The sequence below is a fragment of the Rutidosis leptorrhynchoides genome, chromosome 4 (genome assembly GCF_046630445.1).
Source record: "Rutidosis leptorrhynchoides isolate AG116_Rl617_1_P2 chromosome 4, CSIRO_AGI_Rlap_v1, whole genome shotgun sequence".
NCBI classification, from domain to species: Eukaryota; Viridiplantae; Streptophyta; class Magnoliopsida; order Asterales; family Asteraceae; genus Rutidosis; species Rutidosis leptorrhynchoides.
In genome coordinates this window covers 456,957,534-456,978,460 of record NC_092336.1, presented here as the reverse complement: position 1 = coordinate 456,978,460, position 20,927 = coordinate 456,957,534, and the positions used below count along the sequence as shown (strand labels likewise).

The 20,927-nt window shown below is 35.2% G+C and overlaps 1 long non-coding RNA gene across 2 annotated transcripts; it reads right to left on the bottom strand.

The window, feature by feature from the left end:
* Positions 1-2,631: 2,631 nt before the first annotated feature.
* Positions 2,632-5,625, bottom strand: LOC139844428 (uncharacterized). 2 transcript variants are annotated; one of them, XR_011757946.1, is made up of 5 exons: positions 4,637-5,625; positions 4,446-4,555; positions 3,161-3,723; positions 2,838-3,080; positions 2,632-2,746 (listed from the first exon to the last, which is right to left on the bottom strand). It is a non-coding gene; the product is annotated as an uncharacterized lncRNA (long non-coding RNA). The 2 variants fall into 2 exon arrangements; XR_011757945.1 differs by having other exon boundaries at positions 3,161-4,555.
* Between the last annotated feature and the right edge of the window lie 15,302 nt (positions 5,626-20,927).

The window sequence follows — 20,927 nt, the reverse complement described above, 5'->3', positions numbered from 1 at the left end:
TGCTAATTCTAGTAAAATTTACTATCCAACGGTGTCAATGGACAACTTAATTTAGCACAAAAATCTCTACTCATATAACTTCTGTCCGCACCCGAATCAAATAAAACGTAAGCAGATTTATTGTCAATGAGAAATGTACCCGTAACAAGTTTCGGGTCTTCCTGTGCCTCTGCCGCATTAATATTGAAAACTCTTCCGCAGCCTTGTCCATTCGTGTTCTCCTGGTTCGGGCAATTTCTAATAATGTGGCCCGGTTTTCCACATTTATAACAAACTACATTGGCATAACTTGCTCCGACACTACTTGCTTCGCCATTACTCGTTCCGACACCATTTGTTCCTTTCGTTCTGTTAACCCCTGGTCCGTAGACCTCACACTTCGCCGCGATATGACCATTTCTTTTACACTTGTTGCAAAATTTAGTGCAGAACCCCGAGTGATACTTTTCACACCTTTGGCATAGCTGCTTCTGATTGTTGTTGTTGTTGCGGTTGTTATTGTTGTTGGGATGATTGTTGTAGTTGTTGTTGTTATTGTTGTGCCATTTGTTGTAGTTGCGATTGATGTTGCGATTGTTAGGATAGTTGTTGTATTGCTGACTCTTATCACCGTTTTCCTCCCACTTTCTTTTGACTAGCTTCACGTTGGCCTCTTCGGCCACATGTTCTTTAATTCTTCCCTCAATCTGGTTCACTAGTTTGTGAGCCATTCTACATGCCTTTTGTATGGAGGCAGGCTCGTGTGAACTTATATCTTCTTGGATTCTCTCCGGTAACCCTTTCACAAATGCGTCGATCTTCTCTTCCTCATCTTCGAACGCTCTCGGACACAATAGGCATAATTCTGTGAATCGTCTTTTGTACGAATTCATATCGAATCCCTGTGTTCGTAACCCTCTAAGTTCTGACTTGAGCTTATTGACCTCGGTTCTGGGACGGTACTTCTCGTTCATCAAGTGCTTGAATGCTGACCACGATAGCGCGTAAGCAGCATCTTGTTCCACTTGCTCTAGATAGGTATTCCACCATGTTAACGCAATACCTGTGAAGGTATGCGTAGCGTACTTCACTTTGTCTCCTTCAGCACACTTACTTATGGCAAACACCGATTCAACTTTCTCGGTCCACCGTTTCAATCCGATTGGTCCTTCGGTCCCATCAAATTCTGAAGGTTTGCAGGCAGTGAATTCCTTGTAGGAGCATCCTACACGATTTCTTGCGCCGTTAGCTGTATTTCTAGATTCAGAGTTATTATTGGTATGTAGCGCGGCCTATACTGCGGCTATGTTTGAAGCAAGAAAGGCACGAAATTCCTCTTCGCTCATATTCAAGGTGTGTCGAGTAGTCGGTGTCATTTCCTTCAAAATAGTCAAATGAAACAAGTTAATCATACAGAATATTAAGAGTAGTCAATAGTATCTCGTAGCATAATATGAACTCATTTATAAAAGCTTTTTCTTCATATTAGCGTTTTATACACTACAACAAAAGTGTACATATAGGACACCCAAATTGGTCCTATAATGTCACTTTATAGGACCTTTTGACCTGATAGGACCAACAGGACATGTGTACCAACTAAGGCGGTCGTATAAAGTATAGATGCAAAAAGGTGTCCTAAAAGGTAATAAGATTATGAAACCAATTATCGGGTCCTATAATATAATTAACGACCACACGAAAAAGTCCTTACAAGTACATATCGAGTGACTTTTATTTAGATTGAGACATACAAAAAGGGGGATGATTCTCACACACACTTTTTTGATCCTTACACACCTATTTTAACCTTTTACTCTTCTAATAATACTCGATTAGTGTGTGAGGATCAAAAAAGTGTGTGTGAGAATGATCCCCCGTACAAAAAGGTCTCAAAAGTAAAACATTTTTAAATTAGTACCAACAAAGGGGTCATATTTAATTTTTTTTTTCTTAAGGACTAACTAAAATGGTCCCATTATTATGTTAATACCCAAATAAGAGTCCTATTATAAAAAAAATACTACATTAGTACCAATAAAAAAAGGTCCTAATGTATCGATATTCTTGTTTAGTACCAAAAAAAAAAGTCCCAATATACACAAATGTTACTTTAGTACCACATAATAAGGTCCTAATATATTGATTTTAAAGGTTAGTACCACTAAAAAGGTCTTAATATAAATTTCTTAAACCTTAAAACCACAAAATGGGTCATAATATATAATAAGATGTTAGTTTAGTACCACATATAGAGTCCTAATATAATGTTTTCAAGGTTGGTACCATTAAAAAAAGTCCTAATATAAATATATTTTTAAACAATATGAAATCCTATCAAGTAATAATATTAAAACTACAAAATGAGTCTTATCAAGTCATAGTAATTCCGAATAGGTTTCTATATTCGAATCCAGTTCGGATATTGAGGTCCGGTTTGGGTTTTATTACAATTCAGGTATTCGGTTCGATTTGATTATTTAGGCCCGGATCGGATTATTGGATCCATATATTCGGGCCTGGTTTTTATTTAATTCAGATTTTGGACATCCAATTAATAATTTCTATTAAAAATAAATATAAAATAAAATATAATCATATTTTAATAAATTGTACTCATAAATTGAAAAAAACCTAACATTAAAAATTCATAAATAATCAAACATATCAATACTAAAATAATATTCGACAAAGAAAATAAAAACAATGAAAAGCAACGAAGAACCTCTTCGATCAACACGTATCTTTATTAATCCAAGTGTACCACCTGCAAAAAAAAAAAAATCATATATTTATAAGCATAAAAGTGCATGTTATAAATAAAAATTAATATTATCACAAATTTATGGTAGACATACCGATATGAACGTAGAAGGCCACATGATAGTTACGCCTGTAGCGTCTTCAACTTTCTTAATCAGATCAAATGGCCTAACCACATCAACACCTTTTTTAAGGACGTGTAGAAGGCGTACCGCACACCAATCATCTCCAATCTCTATACCGCCAACTATCTCAGTTGGATCCAAGCTCTTCAACCATCCTCTTGCTACCTTCTCACTAGGGTTAAGTATATTGTGTACAAAAATTTCATCTCAAACCTAGAAATACATATGCAAGAAGCAATTATGAATGTTAAAGGTAAATATCAAACACATTAAGGTGTTAAATAGAAAAATACCTTAAGACGTGGAGCTACATTGACTACAGTGAGGCCATGTGGTGTTGTGATATCTTGAACATCTGAACCATTCTTATCTGCCAACTTAGCTTTTAGATGTACATTTTCTTCAATAAGTTCTTCTTTCTCTGACTTGAGTTGAATGTTCTCCATACGAACATCATTACGACTTGGTAATTTACCCCAAAGATCAGAAGCTCGAACACCTAATCCATATATATATAATTGCGATTTTAGTTTCATCACTTTTAGTAGCGCCTCCTTTGGAAGAATATTTTCGAAACATAGCCAATCGAGTTGGAGATTTTCCCTCAACAATGATCACTTGTTATCACACTTAGGTGATTCAAGTTAGCAACCTATCACATTCACAGTTTAGCATCATTTGACTAATCGACAACAACCATAAAATAAGCCATATTCTCAAATACAGGAGCCCATTGCGTTGACAATTTATCAAGAGATGTCACATTATTATTACTCTGATGGAGATGGAGATCATCAAGAATGCAAAGCATCAGGTGCAGAATATTTTTGATTACTTCATACAATTGGTCATCACCCTTCAGCAATAGATGTGTCAACATGAAAATTAACTATATTACGCACAGGTTAAAACTATGCAATACGAAAATAAAAAATAAAACATGAATGGAATATATATAAGTATAAACTAGCAAGGAGCCCCGCGCTTCGCTGCGGGTTTTGAACGAATATAAATTTTTATTGTCTTAAAACGTTTTAAGTATTCACATATTACAAACGTATCCTTCATATGTGCATCAAAATTAAGGTTTCATGGCACAATCACACGAATGAACCTATGGATAAAAAAAAATGTGAACTTGAATGTTCATCATACCTTTTAGTAAAAACAGTTGATAGAACAACCGGGACATTCATTGAAATCACTCAAAAAGCAAGGCCATCACTTTGCTTAACTGGCTCTATGTGACAGTTTTTTTATTCCATAGTCGATGAATGGGTCTTTGGTCGACTGAACAACACGACGTGGACCATTTAAAACCTTTCATCATGAAGCAGTAATTAAAATCATAATATAAAAAAATTCACCGAGTTTAGGGATAGCAAACTTTTCCGATTTATTATTAAAAGGGTCATTGAAAGTAGACGAAACTCACCATGGTTCGGTTCCAAGAATTATCTTGACTAAACCTAGCTAGAATAATATCACACTTCTTTGGGTTAAATGCACGAGTCACCGTAGGTAACAAACTTTGCCTAATTATTATTATACGGATCACTGAAAGTAAATGAAACTCACCAGTCACAGGTGCTTCTTTGATGTTTAATGAAGCAAGTCGTTGTTGAATGAATGCAACTTTCCGATCCAACATAAAACTTTCCGCCACATAAGACTTCGGTCACCATTGCCTGAAATCAATCATTCAGACTTTAATATCCAAAAGCATATACATTTTAGATAAAATTCAAAAATAACAGTAAAATAGGAACCTTATATTCTTCTTTTTATTTTCTATCTAGTGTTGCACCATTACTAAGTTCTTGTAATCTTGTTCCTCCACATAGTTCTCCCATATCTACACTCATCCACAATTTATATTAGGGTACCAATATATTCTTTTATCAAATATAATCACATTATTAATCATCATAAGTCTAAGCTAAAAGCTACTAATTTTTATTTTTTAATATTATAGATTCATATTTGAAACTTGAATCTAACTTTACCTACACGTGTACATTAATGAAATACAGATATATGTATTTGAGTATACTATTTTCCATCGATTCGGCAACCACCGCAATTACTATAATGAAATTATAAAGTTAATACATAATTATGATTATAACTATTATTCAACTAAGCATTTCTACATATGACTCGTTAACTAATAATCAATTAACAATAACTAATAATCAACCACTAATGCCTTCCTCGTTAAGTAACGCAGTTAAATGTTAGTATAAACAAAACTATACAATCAAAGCAAATACAAAAGGCGTACCAGTAGTTGGAGATAAGTGCTAGATAAAACTCTGTTTTGGTCTCTTCTGAAACAAACGATTCATTACCTTTTCCAAAATGGCTAAAGAAATCGGTTGATATACTTGTACATACCGAACAACATTAGTTATGCAGTTCCACATAACATACCTAATTAAAAATCAGTAATCATACCATTTCTATTAGCCACGAAGTTGTATATTTTCTTTTGTTTAAGTTGTAACGATAATTTAAACTCTTGGGCCCAGATCTTCACATAACCATTAAATGACATTCTTTTCATTAATTTCCAGTATCATGCAAGGGTACAAAATCATTAAATTTCACAAGAACATCATTTAACAAGAACTTAACCAAATTAATTCATCAATCCACTAGCCAACTACAAAATCTTTGATGATTTAAGCTCTTGTAGTTTTTCAGATATGATATTTACAATTAAGCAGCATCTTACATTATTACAATATAATTAACAAACAACTATTTAATTACTTTTTACCAGTTGCACCTTCATATGTATCTTTCAAATTATCAAGTAAACAAATAACAAAGACAGAATATAAACCCGGACCTCATAATTTCTTCCTTTCAGTCAACTTTACCAAAAGAATATTACCCGGATCATAAAACTTATTCAAATATGTTTTCCCTAACAAAACCAATGGAAATTGTAAACGTTTGTAATCAAATATGGTGTAAGCATACATATTCTATACAATTCATATGCGTTGAATGAAACTAACCTCTATAGTTTGACACCCAGCATGAGGTAGCATGTAATGAATTGTACCTAGAGAAGCAATCAAATAAACTTAACTGTATCACATATTATTGGTAAGTAACACATTATGATATGGTATTTTAAATTTTAATTTTAAATAGAGATAAAAACAGAACCCCTATAAGAAAATAATGCCTACATATGAACTTCCTATCCATCAAACCTACTAATGACCAAATTCAAAAACGATCCTCCTTAGTCCTACTAAAAAAAAAAAAAAAAAAAAAAAAACTATTTAGCTATAAGACTATAGCAAATATCAAAACATCAATAACCTAATTGATCAATTGAGCATTAGCCCTAAAATGTTTATATCATTCCTCATTTCAAAACTTACAGGTAAAATGTAATAGTACCAATTCTATAACAATGTAGATAAATAATATATCTAACAGTTCATATATTGCGTTCAAAGAAAACAATTGTGAATGTTTTTACCGGATGAGAGGTTGCAATTGGATACGTAAATCGACTAAAATTAGACAATCGGTGATGCGAAGAGGAGAAATATATAGCTGTCGAAGACGGTTGTAATTAGCTGTAATATTTGAAATCCTACAAACTCGTACATTATGTTGGGAAAAATTAGGGGTTTTAGGGATTGGAGAATTGAAACATGAATCCTTATTGCTGCTATTTTCAAAACAGATTGATGAATTGATGAATTGGTAATTGATTTTATGAAGATGATGATGATGATGCACGGTTGATGTTGAGACGGGAGGAATATTTTTTTCTAACCCTAATTTTCAAAAAAATTTGAACTACTCATCAAATAACCATGAGGCAATGCTAAAGAATGTGAAAAAATTAGAAGAGAAATTGTTCAAATTTTTGGAGGAAAAGAGTGGCAATTAACCCGCCCAATCTCATTTTTTTTCACCATAAAAATTACTTGCATTATTTAATTGTACAGTACAAACAATTGATGCACAGTTTTATAGTGGATGAAATAATTTAAATGTTAGATATATCACTACCTTTTATATATATATATATATATAAATATATATATATATATATATATATACCATATACTCTTTATTTATTCATTTAGATTTTTAAACATAGTCAAAGATACATACATTTGTCACATTAGTGTCACCTCAACAACTTCTTCTTAAGACTTAATCTATCACACTCTCTAATATTCATGATACCTGTCACACAACGACATTATCCCCACTTTTTATTGTTTATTTTTTTATTTAAATGATTATTATTATTTAATAAAAAACTTCACACAGCTAGTTTTTCAACCGTTTTTATTTTAATCTTTTTTATTTTAACGGCTGGATAATGACTATATTTATTTAATATACATATATTTTTTTAAATGGCTATATTACTTTTTCATCTATAAATACTTCAACTTAAATCTAAATCAAACACATACTTCATTTTCCAACTCAAAATCAAAACACATTTCAATCTCTCAAAAATGTTGATCGGGCCAACAATGACAGTCACAACTTCTCTTTAGGTCAAGGGTACTTTAAATGATTTAACCAAAGTTGTCCATTCTGTATAAATTCCATCAGCCAAATAATACCCTTTAGTAAACAAAGCGCCATTCACCGTATAGTTACATGGAGGTACTGATCTTTTAATAAATCATCAAATAAATCCGATTGATTAAGCACATAAATGTCGTTGTTTGAACTGCGGGACCAGAATACGAATGCCAAATTCATGTATCATACGAGGCTACTGCCCCTAACATTATTATGGGGTAACCATGATCGTGTATATTGCCCTTTCCAACCAACTGGATAATTTCTCCAAGCCCAATGCATACCATCGAGACTCCCTAACATACCCGAAAAAACATGAATTTCTTCATGTCTAGCAATTATACGTTACACATAATGTGCATTTGACTTTCTCATGTACTCGGCCCCGTATAAATGTAACACACTTTTGCATGTTATTATCTATGGTTAAACGTATTCCAGGTATGAAAGGTTTGTTGTGTCTATGACTATTGATAGTCTAAAACTTGGTTGTACATGTGATTGCAACACATTCACAGGTATATCACGAATCATATGCTCACTATGAGTTGAGTGTAAGTCTCGTATACATTTACATTAATATTTGACTTGTCTAGATTCAATCACACGCACGGATGAGGAGCCACACGTGCGAGTGACAAAGCTCATACATACGACTAAATACTGAGCTGAGTCCAAGATGCTGACTGATCTGACACACACAAGTGGGTCACCACTTGTGACGACCCTGAATTTCCGACTAAATTTAAATTCAATCTTTATATGATTTCGATACGATAAGCAAAGTGTGTTATGTTGAGTCTAGAAAATTTTGAAACGATATTCATATATGCATTTGACCTTCGACCATTACCGACGATTCACGAACAAATTGTTACAAATAAATATATATAGGTACATAAATAAGTGTGTATAAAAATATATAAGTATGTATGTATATATATATATATATATATATATATATATATATATATATATATATATATATATATATATATATATATATATAAACAAAATCATATATAATAGTTTGAAATAATAAAATACAATTTAACCAATTGAAATTAAAAATGTAAACTAATGAACAAAATAATAAAGTTACTATGAATATATATATTTATGAAACCTATATATAAGTAATGGTATATATATAGTACTATATATATAAATATTCAATATTTGATAAAAGATATTATGTAATATACATATTAAATACTTATTAAATATTACATCAAATTAAGTGCAAGTTCAAAATATAATTGTTATACTAATGTTATTATTACTTTCATTATTATTATTAACATTAATATTAATATCACTATTGGTTAAATTGTTATTTTTAATATATATGATATAGATATGAAGGTTGAAATATATGAATTACTATAGTATTATTATTATTATCAATAATAATATTAGTATTATTATAAGCAGTATTATTATTATTATTAATATTATTGTTATAAATTTTATAGTTATAGTTATTATTATTATTATTATCATTAATTATAATAATACTATTACTAGGATATTATTAAAGAATTTTTATAATAGTAATATTATTATTGTTATATTTGTTAAGTAATAAAGATTAATTATAATATATAAATACAAATACATAAATTCAGATAATTTATAAATACAGTTAAATATAGATATGGATATTAAGACTAATTAGATAAATGCAGATATATATACATTTACGCATTTTTTTTTACTTTTTATTTTATCTGTTCCTCAATTGCTTTAATTTTCTGTTAGTCTGTGAACCTTGGTCGACCATATTCTCATAAGGAAACAATTTAAACCAATTATTAGAACAACAACTCCATTAGTTACTCAAAACACAATCCACCAAATACTGAGAGACGAATTTTTTTAAAACAGAAAAAGCAGATGAAAACTGTTAAGATATCACTGTCTTTATTATTTTTTTTTTATTTTTTTACTCTTTCTTATTCTTTTTATTCGACTTGTCGATCACCAATTGCCATAAAACAAGAGAATTATTATATGATTGATAAATTATTCAATACATCTTTTTCATTATCAATTACCAATTATATCTGGGTGTTATCTGAAGAATTAAACAACGAACATGAAGAAGAACTGTTATTTCTCTGTTTCATGTAACATTTCCGCAAGGTTGGATTTTTGAATGAATTCACGAAATCTATAAATGCAATTATATTAAGAGTCATCTAGTGAAACTTTCTGTAAAAATTCAGTTTCGAATTCCTTAAATTGAGTGTTAATTCTGAAGTCAAAGTTTTGTTTTCAAAAAGTCAAAAAATTGTTCATTAATCGAATTCGAGCTATAGGTTGTGTTTTAAGTTAAATTGAGAACACCAAAAGTTTCTATGAAAGATTTAACACTTATTTCATGTTATATGTATAATCTAAAAGTGTCTCAATTTTATAATCAATGTTTGGAACAAAATTTTTTTTATGACAAGCAGCAGCAGCTCATCTTTTTTTTTTTTGTTTTTTTTTTATTTTTCGCGTATTATAAATTTTAAATTACAAGTAATCATTAATTATTATTTCCTAAAACCAATTAGGTAGTGTAGTCAGATTTATTCCTGATCATTTTGAGTTCTTGGGAAGAAGAAGAGATATAGCAGAATACATACGGGTTATAAGAATTTATGAGGGATATAAAACAGAAAAATGGTCAGCAGCCCAATGGTTATGGAGAGATTCGGGTATGCGAGGGGTCACGGGTTCGAGTCCTGGCGGGTGCGTTCTTTTTATTGAGCTTCTCTTCAAAGGTTGTAACTTATTATTATTATTATGATTATTATTATTATTATTATTATTATTATTATTATTATTATTATTATTATTATTATTATTATTATTATTATCATTTATGTTATTATTATTGTGTTAATTATTATTATCACTAAAATTAATATTATGAGTATTTTTAACATGACTAATATTATTATTATTACCATCATTGTTATTATTATTATAATAATTGTCATTACTTATAATATTTAGAAATATCATTATTATTAATCAAATTAAGAGTATTATCATTATTGTTAGCATTAGTATAAATATTATAACTACAATTAGGATTATTATTATTATTATTATTATTATTATTATTATTATTATTATTATTATTATTATTATTATTATTATTATTATTATTATTATTATTGCTATTGTTAGTATTATAATTATTATTATTACCAATATCATATTTATATTTATATGTAGTAGAAACTTTAGTTATCATTAATACTTTTATAAGTATTATTAAAATTATTATAAATTTTGTCATTTTAGTATTATTATCATTATTATGATTATTATTATTATGAAAATAATACAAAATTATTATTATTATTTTTTTCTTATAAATATTAGTATTATTATCATGTATTGTTATTATTATCATTATTAACAATAATATTAGATCATTATAAGTATTATTATTAATATTATTTTACTGAATAAATATTTCGTATATAAAAAATATATTTATAAGTAATATTACATACAAGTATATATAAATCATACTAACAAATTTTATATGAATATTCATATATAACAAATTTAGTATTTTTAATATAATACAAATTAAATATATTAATATAACTAACTAAACACTAATCATTTTAAATATGCATACACAAAATTAAATATATATATAATAAATAACATAAGTTATAATATATAATTTTGTTCAATTTCAAGTATATATATTAATATATATATGAATGATATAGGTTCATGAATTCGAGGCCAACCCTGCATTGTTCAGTTGTTCAATGTCGTCATATGTATTTTTACTACAAAATACATTATTGTGAGTTTCATTACTCCCTTTTTAAATGCTTTTGCAATATATATTTTTGGGACTGAGAATACATGCGCTGCTTTTATAACTGTTTTACGAAATAGACACAAGTAATCGAAACTACATTATATGGTTGAATGATCGAAGCCGAATATGCCCCTTTTGCTTGGTAACCTAAGAATTAGTAAACCGGTCTACTAATTGACGCGAATCCTAAAGATAGATCTATTGGGCCTAACGAACCCCATCCAAAGTACCGGATGCTTTAGTACTTCGATGTTGTTTTATCATGTCCGAATGTGATGCCCCGTACTAAATCATCATGTACGGACCATCAACAACAGGATCATTACAAGGTTAAGTACTATATGCGTTTTCAAAACAGAGTTTACATTCATAAATAAAAGTGACGTCATAACATACGTCAATTGTTTTACAAATCAAAAGTATGCTTCGCTAAGTAGAAGCATTAAATAAGTGTACGTGACCATAATGGTCGTTACATAACATAAATTCATAAGTAAAAAGTTTGAATGCAACATAAGTAGTCATGCGATAACAACTCTAGGCAGCGGGTTCTACAGCATGACTAGTAAGATAGCGGAAGCGACTTCAAGCACCTGAGAAAATACATGCTTAAAAAGGTCAACACAAAGGTTGGTGAGCTATAGTTTAAGTATAACAGTAATGTAAGTAGGCCACGAGATTTCAGTGCTACAACGAGCGTTTCAAAAGTATGTAAAAGTATATGCTTAACCATGGGCACCCGGTAACTAACTTAACGTTTAATGTACCCCCTTAAAGTGCACTTGGCAAGTGCGTATAACCTCGAAGTATTAAACACTCGTTAAATGCTAGCGCTACTAGCCCGAGTGGGGATGTCAAACCCTATGGATCCATATCTAAGATTCGCGTTCATGGTTCAAAAACCGATGATTAAACGTTACCGAGCTAAAGGGAATGTTTCTGCCGTTATATAACCCACACATATATAAAGTTTAAGTACTCGTGCCTAGTATGAAAAACATAAAATCCGCATGTATTCTCAGTTCCCAAAATAAGTTAAAGTAAAAAGGGAATGCTATAACTCACAATGATTAGTAGTAATGGTAAGGTAGTAGTCGGAAAGTGGTGTGCAAGTAACGGTCCAAACGTCCTCAACCTAAGTCAAATAGCACTAAGTCAATAAGTCGTCTCAAAAGGTTTACAAGTACGTAATTAAGGTCATAAGGGTCATCATCAATCATCATTAAACAAAAGGTAACAAGTAAGACTCGTTTATGAAAGTCGTTTAAAACAAAGGCTGACTTCGGTCAGTCACCACGGCCTCTATCCTTACTGAATTAAGGTGAGACCAGTGGCCATGGCTCCGTATATGAGTCCCTTAAGTGTGGTAAAATTTACAGAAGCAAACTCGTCTTGGTTTGACCGTGGCGACGGTCTAAGTGCGAGTAGGTCAGAAATTTCTGCACAACGTTAAAGGACATGGTAACGGTCGGAGGGCCATAAATCCTAAACCGTAACTCGGATTAAGACGAGTCCTATATGAAAAGTTATCTACTCGAAAAGTTCTATCTAAAAATCAAGTTTAGAACAGCCCAGGTCTACTGGTCTGTTCCAGAAGCATCAGGTCAGTAGGTTTTGGACAGAACAGTGGGTTTTGGAGAGTTCCGGTTGTCTCGGTGCTTGATGTTCATCACGGTTCTCATCCTTGATGCGTATAGCTTCAAGTGTACAACTCGTTGATGTGTTAACATCATTTTGACCAAGGTTTGTCCATCATAACTCAAGTGCAAGTGTTGTAAGTGTTTGATGAACCAAGGTTCCATGTAAGTTTATGAACAAGTTCATGAACACTAAGAAAGATCACAACCAAGTGTTGGATCCATGATACTTGCACCAAAGTGTAAGCTCTTGTTGGTTTCATGTCCTTGTTCAAATGTGTAGTAAGCAACTAACAATAAGAAATAAAGAAAATGAATGATAAGCCTAAACCAACCATGAAGGTGGTATTCTAGTAACATACAACAAACAAGAACACAAGTAACAATTATAAAGATTATAAACTTTAAATCTTTGAAATAAATAAAGTAGAAAGCTAATCTAAACAAGAAGATGATTCATAGTTGCTCTTACTTTTAAAGATTCAACCCAAGTTGATCTTTAAGTGAAGTAACTTCAAAGTTACTTCAAGAACTACAAGTAAAGAGTTTATACAACTATGAACTTTAATTCTTTGAAACAAAATATGTAGAACATAACTAGAGAGATTATGTTCTTGATGTTCTTGTTAAATACAAGATATAAATGAAGAATCAAACTAAGAAGTTGATTCTTGAAACATGTAAAGAAAGACAAGTAAGTAAGTAAGTAAACAACTTAGTAATCTACAAGTAATTAAACTACAACAAGATTAAGTAACAAACAACAAAAGATGATGATGATTATGTGATGTTTAAATTCAGTTTTGGGACAAAGAAAAGAGAAGAAAAGTTGTTCATAATACTTACAATCTTTAGAGAAAAATGAGAGAGAAAAGAGAGAAAAGTATGCAAGTAATGTGTGTGTGTTTTGAGAGAGAGATACAAGTGAACAAGTAATGAAGAAAAATGAAACTAAAATGCCCATTCTATGGCCTAAGGGCCACGAATTTCTGCAGCAAAATGGAGGGAAGAATAAGTCTTATGGTTACTTGTATGTAAAGCTTGAAAAAGTTGGGTAAAAGGGTGGTGTTCATGGGGATAATGAGCCAACTATATTCCTTAAGCAAGTAACTAGTTAGTTTATGTTTAAATGATACTTACAAGTATGCAAGAGTGGGCTTAATGTCCATTAAAAGAAGTAGGGTGGGCTTGTGAGTCTTATTCAAGAGTCCATTACACTATTTAAAGCCCAAGTTGCAAATAATCCAAATAAGTCCAACTTAAGCCCAAGTAATTAACTAACCATCTTAGTTAATTAAAATGATTAATAAAATTAATCATGAATGTAAATAATACCTTAAAATATTATTCGTGCAAGTTCCGGGTGTCACAAAGACGTTTCGGGCATTTAAAGTTCAAGTACGGGCAATTAAAGCAACATGTAAATGTAATAACATACATTCGTTTAATCAAGCGTATTAATAATAATAATTATTAATAAATAACGTAGGAAAAACCAGGGTCGTTACATTACCCACCTGTTAAAGAAAAATTTCGTCCCGAAATTTTAAGCTGAAGTAGATGGAGCAGTCGGGAAAAGATGAGGATATTTCCGCATCATTTGATCCTCTCGTTCCCAAGTAAACTCAGGTCCTCGTTTGGCATTCCATCGTACTCGTACAATCGGAATCTTGTTGCGTTTCAAAGTTTTGATCTCACGATCCATAATCTCAACAGGTTCCTCCACAAAGTGGAGTTTGTCATCGATAGTAAGTTCTTCCAAAGGTATGATGGGTTCTGGTGCAGCAAGACACTTCTTCAAGTTTGACACATGGAAGGTAGGATGAACTGAGCTCAATTGTGCTGGTAGATCCAAACGGTATGCAACTGGTCCAACACGTTCCAAGATCTCGAATGGACCAATGTATCGTGGGTTCAACTTTCCACGTTTTCCAAAACGGATCACACCTTTCCAAGGTGCAACCTTCAACATTACACGATCACCAACATTAAATTCAAAGTCTTTCCGTTTAAGATCGGCATAGCTCTTTTGGCGATCACGGGCAGTCTTAAGTCTAGCTTGAATCTGAGCAATCTTCTCCGTGGTTTCGTGAACTACCTCGGGTCCGGTGATTTGCTTTTCGCCTACTTCGGCCCAACAAATAGGAGATCGGCACTTACGACCATACAATGCTTCAAAAGGTGCAGCATTAATGCTTGAGTGATAACTGTTATTGTACGAGAATTCGGCGAGTGGCAAATGCCTTTCCCAGGCCTTTCCAAAATCAATGACACATGCACGCAACATGTCCTCCAAGGTCTGAATCGTTCGTTCACTTTGCCCGTCAGTCTGAGGATGATAAGCAGTACTCATGTCAAGACGAGTTCCCATGGCTTCTTGCAAAGAACGCCAAAATCTGGAAGCAAAACGGGGATCGCGATCGGAGATGATTGATAAAGGTACACCATGACGAGATACAACCTCTTTGATGTACAGCTGAGCAAGTCTTTCCATTGTATCAGTTTCCTTCATCGCTAGGAAGTGTGCAGATTTGGTGAGGCGGTCAACAATAACCCAAATAGTATCGCATCCGCCCACCGTCTTCGGCAGCTTAGTAATGAAATCCATTGTGATCCTTTCCCACTTCCATTGTGGGATTTCCGGCTGTTGAAGTAACCCAGAAGGTCTCTGATGTTCGGCCTTAACTTTCGAACAAGTCAAACACTTACCAACATAAGTCGCAACGTCCTTCTTAAGATTCGGCCACCAATACTGTTCTTTAAGGTCGTGGTACATCTTACCTGCACCGGGGTGAATCGAATATCTCGATTTGTGTGCTTCATCAAGTATCAGGCTTCGTAGATCTCCATAGTAAGGTACCCAAATTCTTCCGGCATAACATCGGAGTCCAGACTCCCTAACCTCGAATCGAGAGACAAGTATGTTCAAATGTTCGTGAGATATATTCTCCTCCTTGAGAGCCTCAACTTGGGCTACTCTGATCTGGCTATTGAGGTTCGAATGAATGGTGATGTTCAGAGCTCTAACACGGAGAGGTGCCGTCCTCTCCTTTCGGCTTAAAGCGTCAGCTACAACATTGGCCTTGCCAGGGTGATAACGGAGTTCACAATCGTAGTCGTTGAGCGTCTCGATCCATCGACGCTGTCTCATATTCAATTGCTTCTGATCGAAGATGTGCTGGAGACTCTTGTGATCGGTGAAGATAGTGCTCTTAGTTCCATACAAATAATGTCTCCACAATTTGAGTGCAAAGACAACGGCTCCAAGTTCAAGATCATGTGTAGTGTAGTTCCGCTCGTGAATCTTCAATTGGCGGGAGGCATAGGCAATAACCTTTGATCGTTGCATCAGTACACAACCAAAACCACTCTTCGATGCATCGCAATAAACAACAAAGTCGTCACTGCCTTCAGGAAGTGATAGGATAGGTGCGGAGGTTAACTTCTTCTTCAAAATTTGGAATGCTGATTCGTGTGTGGGCTCCCAAATGAACTTCTTGCCCTTGTGAGTCAGTGCGGTCAAAGGACGCGCAATCAGAGAAAATCCTTCGATAAACCTTCGATAATAACCGGCGAGACCTAGAAATTGACGAATATGCGTTGGAGTAGTGGGGGTCTCCCACTTGCTGATGGCTTCAATCTTGGCGGGATCAACTTTGATACCCTGGTCGCTCACAACATGACCCAAAAACTGTACTTCCTTCAACCAAAATTCGCACTTGGAGAATTTGGCGTAAAGTTGCTCTTGTCTTAAGAGTTCAAGCACAAGCCGAAGGTGTTGCTCATGTTCTTCTTCGCTCTTAGAGTAGATGAGGATATCATCTATGAAGACGATAACAAACTTATCCAAGTAAGGCTTGCAGACACGATTCATGAGATCCATGAACACGGCAGGGGCATTTGTCAAACCGAATGGCATCACGAGGAACTCATAATGACCATAACGGGTCCTGAATGCAGTTTTCATCACGTCACTTTCCTTCACCCTCAGCTGGTGGTATCCGGATCGCAAATCGATCTTTGAATAAACGCTCGATCCTTGTAGTTGATCAAAAAGATCATCAATTCGTGGAAGAGGATATCGATTCTTGATAGTCAATTTGTTGAGTTCACGGTAGTCGATACACATACGGAAGGATCCATCCTTCTTCTTTACAAACAACACAGGTGCGCCCCAAGGCGAGTAGCTTGGTTGGATAAACCCTCGATCTAATAGCTCTTGTAGTTGACTCTGTAATTCTTGCATTTCGGAGGGTGCGAGTCTATAAGGTGCGCGAGCTACAGGTGCAGCTCCTGGCACTAAGTCAATCTGAAACTCTACTGCCCTCGGTGGCGGTAATCCAGGCAGTTCTTCGGGAAAGACATCGGAAAACTCGTTCACAATACGCACATCGTTCACGTTCTTCACCTCAGTTTCTACCGCTTTCACATGTGCTAGGACAGCAAAGCGTCCCTTCTTCATAATCTTTTGCGCTTTCACGCAACTAATGAGGTTCAGCTTCGAGGTACATCTCTCTCCATAGATAACCAGTGGTTCGCCATCTCCTTGTGGTATGCGAAGTGCTTTATCTCCACAGATAACATCGGCCTTTATCTTGCTCAACCAATCCATACCGACGATCACGTCAAAACTTCCCAGTTTGATAGGTATCAAATCAATTTCGAAATCTGCACCAGCTATGTTGATAATAGCTCCACGACTAATATGGTCAACCTTTTCAAGTTTTCCATTGGCGACCTCGACAAGCATACTTTCCTTCAAAGGAACTAACGACCAATCTAACTTATCACAAAAATGTCTACACACATAGCTCCTATCGGCACCAGTATCAAATAGGACAGAAGCTAAAAGATTGTTGATCTTGAATATACCTGTCACCAAGTCGGGGTTGTCGCGAGCGTCCCTTGCATTAACATTGAAGGCTCTAGCACGCGGTGGTCCGCCATCCTTACGCTTGTTAGGACACTCGTTTCTGAAATGGCCCGTCTTTCCACATTCATAACACTTCTTAGGCCCATTGTTGTTGTGGTTTGGCTTCACATTCAAAGTGGTAACCTTGCAATCCTTGCCAACATGTCCAGATCGTTGGCACTTCTCACAGATAACATTGCAATACCCAGTGTGGTGCTTGTAGCACCTATTGCATTGTGGTAGGGTTCCTTTGTAGTTCGGATTGGTGCGGTTGTTGTTGTTGGGGTTGGTGTTGTTGTTGTGCATGTTGTTGTTTTGTCTAAACCCTTCATGTCGCTTTGCCAGGTTTTGATCATAGTTCCTACCCCTGTTGTTGTTGTGGTTGTTGTCCCATTTCCTCTTTTCACCACTAACAGTTTCGAACTTAGCCTTCTCCGGCTCGTCAAGGATGATTTGATTCAAGAGAGTATGCGCCATGCGCATTGCTTCGGGAACACTTGGTGGTTTGGATGAGGTAACATTACCCTTGATGGACTTAGGAAGTCCCGAGAAGTATTTCTCCAAACGCTTAAATTCGGGGGTGACCATGGTTGGACACATAAGAGCCAATTCCAAAAACCTACGGTTGTAGCTGTTAAGGTCGTTCCCTACGGTTTTTAATTGCATAAATTCGATTTCCATCTTTTGAATCTCGGTTCTCGGACAGTATTCCTCGATCATAGCACATTTAAATTCTTCCCAAGGCGTAGAATACGCCTCATCAATTCCTTTCGCTTGGGCCATGGTATTCCACCATGTGAGCGCGCCATCAGACAGCGTGCAAGATGCAAATTTCGTTTTGTTAGCCTCAGAACAATTGCTAACCCTGAATACCGATTCCAACTTTTCGAACCATCTGGTGAGACCGACGGGTCCCTCAGTGCCACTGAAGTAGTGTGGCTTGCAGTTTTGGAATTCCTTGTAAGTACACCCATCTCGGACGATAGGTGGATTGACAGGCGGTGGTGGTGGAACTTGGGGTTGTCTTTCAGCTAGTGCAGCAGCGACACGTTCGTTAATCATGTCCTCAATCTGGGCGGCGGTAGGTGTGGTTCTTCCGTTGGCCATGATGTTCTATACAAACATTTTGACTCAAGTCAAAATCCATTATGCAAATAATAATAATATAGTATATAACAACCAACATGAAAACAGCACAACACATGTTGATTAAGTAATGCAAGCATATATAAGTACCACAAAACCATGATATGATAACGTAAATAGAACACTTGCGCAAGGAGTAAGCAACACAAATTTCATTCATTAATGATAATAAGTTCATACATTACAATAAGTTCGTACATTACATAAGTGAAATATGAAATTACAAAAAGAGATTACAATACAGAATCTAGTACAAAGTCCTACGGCGATGGTGGGTACAAGATGTCCAAAACATGAGCCAACTGCTCCTCGAGCTCGGTAACTCGAGTCTGGAGAATCTCAATCTCCCGCCTCATTTCCTCATTAGAGGAAGATGGTGGGGCAGGTGGTGCTGGCGGTGCAGGTGGAGCCGGTGGTGCTGAAGTGGATGGTCCGGCTCTGGGTGGGGACGGTAATATCAGTGGGTCGGCGGGGTACGGCACCAGCCGTTTACGAGCAGTGATCCTACGACGCCGACCATAAGCGTCAGTGACAGTACGACCAGGAATTATGCCAGCGAAGCGATACCGCTTCTTCGGCGGGGTAGAAGGTGCCTGAATCGGTCGGTCAGCGGGATCCTCCTCATCACTGGAGTCGTCAGATGAGGTGTCGTCTGAAGAAGCATCGGTGGAAGAACCGTCGTCTGAATCATGCGGTGGTGGCGCGGGTGGCTCAACATATCCGAAAGCGGCCAACATCTGTCGGTGTCGGCCTGGCGTAATCACGGCTAAGCGGCCGTCGGCAGTGCGTCGGCAAGGTGTGCGCCAGTGGTTACGGAAGGGACCTTCCCCGAACTCCGCGGGGATATCCATGCCACCAATGCGAGCCAGTTGCCTCAGGGGTCTGGAAGAAGACGCCGGGATAGGCACACTAGAGCTAGCTCCAGAACTAGAGGCGCCGGGGTCGCCAGTGGGTGTCGGGGCCGGAATGTCGGCAGCAGCAGCAGCAGCAACAGGTGCAGCAGTGGGTGGAACAACGGGGCCTGAGCCGCTCGGGATGTCAGTAGGTGGAACGTCCGACATCTGAACAAGGAAAAATAAATTTTCCATGTCAGTATGTCATAAAGCAAGCAAATAATAGGCCAACAGTTTAAATCATGTATAACAATAAGTAGCATGGCAATATCAGTAATCGTACGAAACTAGCATGCAATCGAAAGCAAGTAATAGCATGCAGTAGTGAAATCACGTAGTAGCATACGGCATATAGCAGTAACAGTGAGCAGCAGCATGCAGTAAGTTCAGCGGAAACAAGTAAACTAACAAGTTGTAGATTAGCCCTATTAGTGAATCCTACTCGGGTCGGTCTTAGACTCACTAATGCATCCTAATTCCCTACAACCAATGCTCTGATACCAAATGTGATGCCCCGTACTAAATCATCATGTACGGACCATCAACAACAGGATCATTACAAGGTTAAGTACTATATGCGTTTTCAAAACAGAGTTTACATTCATAAATAAAAGTGACGTCATAACATACGTCAATTGTTTTACAAATCAAAAGTATGCTTCGCTAAGTAGAAGCATTAAATAAGTGTACGTGACCATAATGGTCGTTACATAACATAAATTCATAAGTAAAAAGTTTGAATGCAACATAAGTAGTCATGCGATAACAACTCTAGGCAGCGGGTTCTACAGCATGACTAGTAAGATAGCGGAAGCGACTTCAAGCACCTGAGAAAATACATGCTTAAAAAGGTCAACACAAAGGTTGGTGAGCTATAGTTTAAGTATAACAGTAATGTAAGTAGGCCACGAGATTTCAGTGCTACAACGAGCGTTTCAAAAGTATGTAAAAGTATATGCTTAACCATGGGCACCCGGTAACTAACTTAACGTTTAATGTACCCCCTTAAAGTGCACTTGGCAAGTGCGTATAACCTCGAAGTATTAAACACTC